Source organism: Ruditapes philippinarum, unplaced genomic scaffold, assembly GCF_026571515.1.
Source record: "Ruditapes philippinarum isolate M1 unplaced genomic scaffold, ASM2657151v2 ctg3843_1_1_1_1, whole genome shotgun sequence".
Classification (NCBI taxonomy): domain Eukaryota; kingdom Metazoa; phylum Mollusca; class Bivalvia; order Venerida; family Veneridae; genus Ruditapes; species Ruditapes philippinarum.
The window spans coordinates 121,201-130,765 of record NW_026866699.1 but is presented as its reverse complement, the minus strand read 5'-3'; the positions used below and the strand labels follow the sequence as shown (position 1 = coordinate 130,765).

The 9,565-nt window shown below is 31.3% G+C and overlaps 1 protein-coding gene across 2 annotated transcripts in view; it reads left to right on the top strand.

Moving 5' to 3' along the window:
* Positions 1–5,831: 5,831 nt before the first annotated feature.
* LOC132733393 (GATA zinc finger domain-containing protein 14-like) overlaps positions 5,832–9,565 on the top strand; it is a 49,063-nt gene continuing 45,329 nt past the window's right edge. The window contains exon 1 of one of the 2 annotated variants that reach the window (XM_060720040.1): positions 5,832–5,982. The gene's annotated coding sequence lies outside the window, so the exon portion shown is untranslated. Of the gene's footprint in view, positions 5,983–6,110; positions 6,180–9,565 lie in introns of those variants that run through there. The other variant, XM_060720045.1, reaches the window with a different exon arrangement.

Sequence of the window (9,565 nt, the reverse complement as noted above, 5' to 3'; positions counted from 1 at the left end):
TATTTATTTATAGTAACATAAATAGGAACATATATGAATATTCATTGAATAATGTCTATATCAAATGTTTTTATTTATAGTAACATGAAGAGAAAGAAACATACATGAATGTTCATTGAATAATGTCTATATCAAATGTGTTTATTTATAGTAACACGAAGAGAAACATATATGAATATTCATTGAATAATGTCTATATCAAATGTATTTATTTATAGTAACATAAATAGGAACATATATGAATATTCATTGGATAATGTCTATATCAAATGTTTTTATTTATAGTAACATGAAGAGAAACATACATGAATGTTCATTGAATAATGTCAATATCAAATATGTTTATTTATAATAACATGAAGTGAGATATATATGAATATTCATTTAATAATGTCTATATCAAATGTATTTATTTATAGTAACATGAAGAGAAACATATATGAATATTCATTAAATAAAGTCTATATCAAATGTATTTATGTATAGTAACATAAATAGAAATAAAAAGAAATATTCATTGAATGAGTAAAAAAAATTTTATAGGTTGTCTGGCAAAAAAATTATTTTCGATTTTTGTAGGCGATTTATTTTGAAATAATAATTTATTTCTGAACATTACTACTCATATTCTAGTCAGAACTCATATCCTTCCAAGTACGTAAAAATATTTGTATAATTATAGTGATGTTACAGGTTGTACTTTGAAGTATTGCCCGACATCAGTCGCTCACAAAGTTATAAAAAAAGGAGAAAAATAAGAGGTATGATTAACATACGTTTAAATGTGTTAACTGAATGGTCATTGATAATTGGGTATTAATCATCTGATAATACATGTACAATGAGTTCGAGTCAGACACATGTTGGACTGTATAGAAAGAGTCTTTAAACTAGTGGATTTGCGACTGGCCTAGCAAGTTGCAGTCTGTATGGGGATTTAATATTAATATCTGTTATGCATCTACAGTGTTAAAGATTTTTAATAAGTTTTCATATGATGAAAACATACCAAATTTGTGAAAAAATCAAAATGTGCATTTTGTAAAATCAATTTTAAATTTTTGCTGCCTTAAATTAGTTTATTTTAAATATAATGTTACGACTTGTGTCCAAATACACCCTTAAATGAATATGAAGCTGTGTTTAATTGTATTTTTATGATTTTGCTTATATATTGTATTTGCTTTGTATTGTCAATACTCAGTAACACTGAATTATATCTTTACTATATTGAGCTTAGTTCACCATGGCTTAAAAAATCTCCTGAAATATGTTAAGGGCCACCTGGCTTCTTTTGGCAATGTTGTTTTACATTCATTTCCGGCTGCTAATTATGCACTTGCCAATTTTAAAAGCACATTAAGCCAATGTCAGTCATATTATTTTCGTTTTTCAATATAGTCATAGCAATTAAGTATTTATCTCAATGTCAAGATACCACTGTGCTTACATTATGCTACTTTTATGACAATTTTTTTTTCATATGCAGCGCGTCATTTTTGAGTGATAAGCATCTAACATACTTTTAATCAATGGTTGAAACATTATAAAACACATGTTTGACCTTTCTTACTACATGTATTCATTTCTGAGGCTGTGCCTTTAAGAAATAACCCAACCTCTTACAAATGTAATGAAACCCCTGGTCACTGTCTAGAAATCATCATGGTACCAAGCTTTCTTCATCTTTATCAAATTACTTCGTAGTACACATGTGACATGCAGGGTTATATGAGTGTATGGAAACTGTGTTGGTCATCCAAAACTCTATCTATATATATTTAAAAATACATGAATAAATATTTTTCATTTAAAGACAAATAACTTAAACACCTTGTATAAATAGAACTTAAAATATTTGGGTTGAAATATGAAAGTATTTTTAAGACATGAAAGATTGATAATGAGAATCAGTTGAAATTTATGTAGCATATGAGATCATATGGTGCCTTTATCATAAAAGCTGCTAGTTCTGACACTGTTTTGCCAATGTCCGGTGGGTCAGTATGACCGGTGGGCCGGTACATCTGTTCAGCCAGAACAGGCATTGTATTGCCAGTCACTCAGTCCTTGCTATTTGTGTATTGAATTCTTTCCGAACTCATTATGATCAGTTTTGAATTCAAAGAAGGAAATGTTCATTGCACAATTTCATTATGGTGCGGAAAATGACATGTTTAAATTATGAATTTGAGAAGCAATACAATATTTATACACAAATTTTTCAACAAGTCGCAGCAGCAGTAGACCCTCATATGCCATTTATCACATATTCACTCACATCTCTTCAATTCTTTAATAAATATATATTTGTATGGTAACTTGTACTCTGCTGTGGGCAATTGATTCTACCCATAAAGTCAGTGCAGATCTAGTTCAGTCGTCATATCAGTGCTGTCAGATCATCGTCTGTACTGTTCGCTGTTCATTCAGAACATATTTTGAAAATTTCTCTAAAATATTGAATGGTCTTAAAAAGATTAAAAGATGGCTTCATGGATGTGTTGTAAAAATATGCTTTTATTTATTTCTGTTTGTCAAAGACCACTGTGTGGTTGAATATTTTTGAGTTTTGGTGAGTCAGGCATGAATTTATAATAAAAAAAAAATCACAAGTGTGTGTCTTGTCTATTAAAGATATGTGTTCTGGATCAAAGCTATACTTACCTACATGTATAACAGATCTATAAGCTTTATACATGTACATATAAGCTACATGTCTAATTTGAGTTTTTTTGAAATAAATTTTGTTATTATTTTATTAAATTGTTGTGTTTTTTTTACCCAAATTTGAAAGTTTTGTGTCAGTGAATTCCTATTGAACCTCTTTCAGTAGCTCTTGGTTACATTAATCATGGATAAGTGAAACACCCTTAAGCATGTACAGAGAGCTTCAAACTTCATAAGATGTATACCCTTAATGAGTAAAATATCAGTTTTGTCCGTTTATACAAAATTTATTTCCGTTTAATTGTGTAGGAAGCTATAAGCTTATAGACACAATCTTGAATCTGTTTGGACGATGAGAGTAAAGTTTTATGCTCTAGGAAACAACAGCTTGCCCCTGAAGAGGTTTTAACCCACTTGGCTAACGATCCTTGGATTACTAGTTTTGTTCTTGGAGTCAGGGTAACAGTAACCTTGAAATAACAGCTTGAATGGTTCTGATAGATAAATGGAGAAATATATTTGAACAAGCTTGGATATATGTACAGTACCATTTGACATTAAATTTGATTTCTACGACTAAATGTATTTGCGTTTGCAGAATTTAGAAACAGACTTCTTTTGAGAATCTACGCACAATTCAATCTTTGACCCTTATTTAAGATATCTGAATAGAGTGATATTAACAGGTATAAACAGATTATAAAAATATAATGTTCATGTTAACAATATTAGATAGCTGACCAATTGCCATACCCTCGATTTTTTTATGTTCGACATACACCAGCGACGTAGATATAATGCCCCTGAATACGTGTATTTTGTCTCATTCAGAATACTCTAATATTGGTATTTCTCAATGAAAATGATAATTTCAATCTATGTTTATTATATCTGATATATTATACCATATTATGTTTGGAAATTCATTTATCAAAATATGAAAAAAAAATCGGTAGATTTGTGACTAAGGACGGTCATACCTTAAATTTGGGGAGTTTCTTTATGTTCCAGCTAAACTATACATACTAGTAATTCATGTGACGAGAAATCAGTTTGTCTTGAATGTTTTTTCGTATGTAGTGTGTATTATATATTAAGCATCTTTTGAAAAGCTGTTCACCTGAACTTGAATAAATCAAACCCCAACAATAGTCTGTATGGGTTTACTTGTGCGCTACATAAAAGATTTACAAATCATAAAGAAATTTAACATGTTATATCATATTTAAGAAGTTGGAACAGAGCGCTAAAAGTTTACTGTATTTCTTTCCACTACTGCTTTGTAAAATATAGAAAAAAATATATCATAAAAGTAATTATAATAAAACACACGCTTAAACGCAAACCTGCCAGAGTTAAGTGTTAATGCATTAAAAAATATCTCAATATTAAGACACAATTGAAAGTCTTGCATAACACTGGTTTTATCAATGCCGGAAATTTTATCTGGCATGGGGGTGCCAAATGAGTTTCGTGCTATAGTCTATACAATGACATGCTTATATGATGACAACATTTTACCGTTATGAATGAAGTTGTTATTTCATACGCTGTTGTAAGGAAATAGTTAACGGGTGTAATGATATAAATTTCCATAAAAAAAAAATAAAAAAATACAATGGAATATGGTAAAATATGCAAGAAAAAATATCTGACATCGGAATATCCATCCCTCGGGAACGCGCCCATGGGCGGTAATTCGGCAATCCTAGATAGGTACCCTCAGGACGGATATTCTGTTCCGACCGCAACATATGTCAGATATCATAATTCCTATGCATAGAATTTGTCTACGTCGTTGAGTTTCGTCCTTTTGTGTTTGGGACTCCCGTTATGGTACGTTTGCATTTCCCACCGATCGGGCATTCTTATTTGTCATTTTAGCTACTGCACAGTTAGGACACATAGCTATGTATTCTCCGACATATTCCAATAAAATTTTGATTTAATTATTTGCTCTATCCTATCAATTCCTAGCCGGTCTTAACGTTCTTTTTGACGGTTGCACCATTTTTGCTTTCCATCACCTTTCAAAATGTCGACAAAATCCGTCTCCTATCCTGGTGTGTTTGGCGGCAATGAAATGGATATTTGCAAACGAGTCTTCGGTAACACCGTTTTGATGAGATCTTGTTTGTTCGTTGCAGACAGTTTTGGTCGAAATGTCGTTGTATCTGAGCATAAATTACAGAAATTCCAAAGGCGCTGTAAGCTTGTAAACCTTGTTGTCGTTAAATATATATGATTAGCAGAATAAGTGCATCACTCAAAGATTTTGCAGAATAAAAGCATGCAACTTGGATGAGTATCATTAGAAGATTTTAAAAGCCATCGTCGAAGGCGCAGTGACAAAAGTCTTTGAGATAACATATACATCATAAAAAAATCATATTTCAACGTCTATAATAAGACGTACACCTGTATTATTATATATACGTTGAAATATGATTTTTTTTTCAAAACGGCTTATATTAAGTTTATATATATATATGATCAGTACATGTGCTTGGATTGACAAATATACATTTTATTTGGATCTTAAAGGTGTTTTAAGCCCCACACCAATCCATATTGTGCATGGTGTGTTCAATATGGGAACAGATACCTACGTTCTTGAACGCTCTCTCATTATAGACCATATACTATGCAACAGAGCAAGGTTAAATATTACTTGTTTTATCAGAGATGATACTGGAATAAATCAAAGTAAATTATTTTTCGTAGAGCCATAATTGTGTGCATGTATAAAGTCTAAATCTTGTAATGTAAAATTACACGTTTAATTTTGACTTATTTATATCTTTACATTCAACACCAATTATTTTCTAATATCATACTTATATTCCGAGATCATCTAAAAAGAGCTAATGGGAGCATCCTACCCACCTTTAAAATAATCTGGGATTAAAATAACTACTAATTATTTTTTGTCTCTGATTTAGATCCAGTTAATTGTGATACAGTATGTGGGCAGGTCTATTCAATATATATTAACGCACCTATCTCGAGTCTTGAATGAAATATAATCTATTACATCTTCCATACGTTATAAAGTAATAATTAAAAGATAGTTTAGTGGAATCTGTTCACAGAGTAACTCTGGAAGTCCTTATTCTTCACTTATTAAAGAATTTTTGATATGACATTTTGGCGCGTTTCTATAATTGGCAACTTCCGGACCATTACGCCATAGGCTACTTCCGCCGCCATCTTTAAAACTTGTTGGAAAGTTTAAGAAAGTCTTAAAGGCGAGTTTTCGGACTTATACGGGTGTGTCTTATCGCGCATGCAGAAAATATTTGCATTTAAAATGTAAGTTTTTATATTTCTCAAAAGTTGTTTCATCGCAAATAAATAAAAGTAAGATATTTCTTAAACCAATAGAAAATTGATCTGGGCAGGTGCGCGCTTTATTTACTATGATCATCCCAGACGCTTGCATTTTATTTACTTCCAAAACTGCCAAATACTTTCTAAATACTCATTATAGAGTGCAGAAAGCAGAAAAAGTATGCATTATTTCCAAATTTGTATGTGAATGTGTATAGTTTATGTGGTTTGTTGATGATCTACTGTTGACAGTTGATGTATCTGAACAAAAACTCTCAGCACTTGATAAATACGTTGGAAACGATTTTTGCAAAAGTATATTATAACCCTAACCTCCCCTCCCTTGAGAAAGGCCATTTGCACTAAATAATGAAGATGGCATAGAAACATAGGAAGGACTGGGCCATGGGTGCATCAATATCCACGCTTATCTTGTACCTGCTTGGAAACGAAACTAATCAATTAGTCTAAAGGGGTCATAAAGTTTGTATTATTTACCTTTAGCCAATACCTTTTACAGAATGGCCTATCAATTTTGCACCAAGTGGGCCAATGGCTCAGTATTTTCAAATTCACTGCATATTTCTGATTTTAATTTTTTCGTAAACCAGTACTACAGGCATGGGTCTTAAAAATTTGGTTGAATAAAGCTGACCAAAAGTATTAGAAAATTTGCCTCAATTGTGTCATAAACTTTTAACCATTTTGGGTAAAATAATTTGTGCAAACTGTCATAGATATATATACCTTTGTATACTAGTGATATAAGAAGTTTTTATACTTATAAAGTAAGTATCACAAACATCGGGAACCAGCCAAACATCTTATACCCCAAACAAGATATATACTTTTGGAAAGGAAAATCATTACATCATGGTTGCCTTTTATAAAATATTAAGGCCAAAAAAAAAAAATATGTCTGGTTCAGGAAACATTGGTCCAAAAAATAAGGAGGGTAGGGATTTTTTTTTTTTTTTTTTTTTTTTTTTTTGGTTGGGAGAATGACTTATTTTCCATAGAGATGTGTTGCTTGCTTAACATACTTAAACAAAGATTGTAATCAATCAATGCAAACACCATTTTGTAATAAACTATCAGCATGTGATATTGTGTTGTTTATTTCTTGTATGTAGTCATTTAACCATGTAGCAGCTGTATTCATACTAACTTGCTTTCTATTCTGCTTATTATGTACCCTTTCCCTTTGAATCACCGCTGTACTATGTTAACCTGCATCTGACAGGTCCAACAATTAAAAGATCAAGGGTCACCTCTGTAACAAGTTAATAATAATGCTGTATTATAAGCTTAGAGCATCTGACATGCACTATTCTGGGGACCAAAATAACACTACTGTATATATAATTTTAATATTAAACATATTCAAATGGTCTTCAGATGGTGTTCTGCAAGTTTATAGATATATATGTGCAACTGGTACCAACAGTTGCAGGGTTCTCACAAAGAAGGAGTCTTGAGACTCCCAAGCACAAAAAAGTAGGAGTTCCAGATCACATTGAATATGTTAAGCCATCTTTGCTGCACTTATATGCAGTTGACAAATATGATACATGTATAGCAGAGTAAGGGGTTGGGGAGTCAGAGTTTGAACAGAGAAAAAGCTTATTCAGGAAAATGGTAATATGTCCCAAATGGAAAACACTGTACAATAAAAGTGATTGAAAAGATTTGAAATATAATTTAAAAAACATACATCATCAGACCTTACACCCCCCCCCCTTAAAAAAGAAAATATTCATTGTATGTTACAAACACATACTGGTAATGGCTCCATCTCAACTAATAGTTAATTTAATTCCTAAACTATATTTTAAGTGTTATTACACACATTTTAACAAAAAATATCTTCCTTTTGGTTACGATTTTTTTAATTATAAAAAGCGGCATCGCGAAAATATGTGACAATTGAAAATTTGTCTGTTTCCTGCAGAAACATTCACAATTCTACTTGTTGTTGATTTTGATCATATAAGATTAAATATTTTTTGATTATTTTAAGATTGTTACTCATCGGCTATTTCAACAGGCATCGTAAAACAAAATTTTCACATTTGTAATTTTCGTACCCAAAAATTTTCGTAACGAAAATCAAAAAAAAAGTTTAAGGTCGGCGGTAAAAAAAATAGAGTCGGTCGGGTTCCCTGAACCAGACATATTTTTTATTTTGGCCTAAAAATAAATTTCCATAAGAGTTTCTTCTGTGGATTACAAGTGACGAATACATCTATACAGGCATAGATCTGCAACATTCTCTAATGTAAGAATAATATTATTTAAATGCTTAAATGTATAAATTTTAAAAATCTTGTGTGTGTTTTATTATAATATTTAACTTTGTACTGAATGTGTAAACAATTCGTGTAAAAATGAATCAAGCAAAAGTAATGAATTAAAATGAACATTTTTTTGATCATATATCTATTTTTCACTTATATGTATGCTTTGACATAATTTACAAAAAAAAAATACAAGAATAAAGATCAACAAGGTAAAGGCAACATTCACAGGACGCAGCCCCCAAACACACCCAAGAAGGGCACCCAGAAGGCACCAAAAAGAAGACATAGACCAGTAAATAAGTTACAGCAGTTATCTCCCTTATGATATAAAGTTCAGTAACAGTATTTCCAATCTTGAAAATTTTTCCTCACCATCAGATTGCATCAAATAGTAACTGAACCAAGATGATTTTATATATTTATTCTGTTTAAATTTTTAAAATTATTAAGGTTAACTATATTCAAGTGCTGGTGGAAGAAAAATGTCAAAAAGCTAATTAATTGCTATTTAAAATATAATAAATAAATTTTAAGTATATAAACCTGTCTGGTTCATCTGAATGTGTAGGCTGGCTTGGTCTTGCTTTGATCTATTATATACTATCAGACTCTGCGAAAGTCAGTCGGTCTTCGGTCCTGGCTGAATATAAATCATGCGGTCTGAGATGAATTTCCTTATATCAGTCCTTGTGTCCGAATAAAATTTCAAGAAGCTAAAAATATCAATGACCTGTTTGATAACATGTGACCAAGCTGTTATAATTTAATGCTTGAAATGTCTGGGCCAGAAAAAAATCATCCATGCTTGAAATAAACCTAAGGCCAGTAAGGGGGCCGGTACTTGTGGCTGAAAAAAATAACTTTTGCCTACACTGTACTATACTGCTTGCATAGGTTACTGAATGCCACTTATAGTACCGAAAAGGTTCATAAGAATTTATGACTTTTTGGACGTTTCTCTTTATTTTCATTTAATTGATAAACTTCTTTTTTTTTCGGTTAGTGTCAACAGTTTGTGAGTAGGTGAGCTAGGTAGTATTTTATTTCCAGGAAATACTTTCAGATGATGTGTTGTTTTTTTCCTCTATAGGTTTTCATTTCAAGTATGCAGCATATTTTTAGCTACTATTACCACTGAGCTCCAAGTACTGTTTCCTGCAATTGAAGGCTGTAGCTTCCTGTAATTGTGTTTCAGGTTTTACTAATATATCCATAGAACATATGCAGAAAAAAATGTAATCATTCTATTGTTTAAGGAAGTTCAA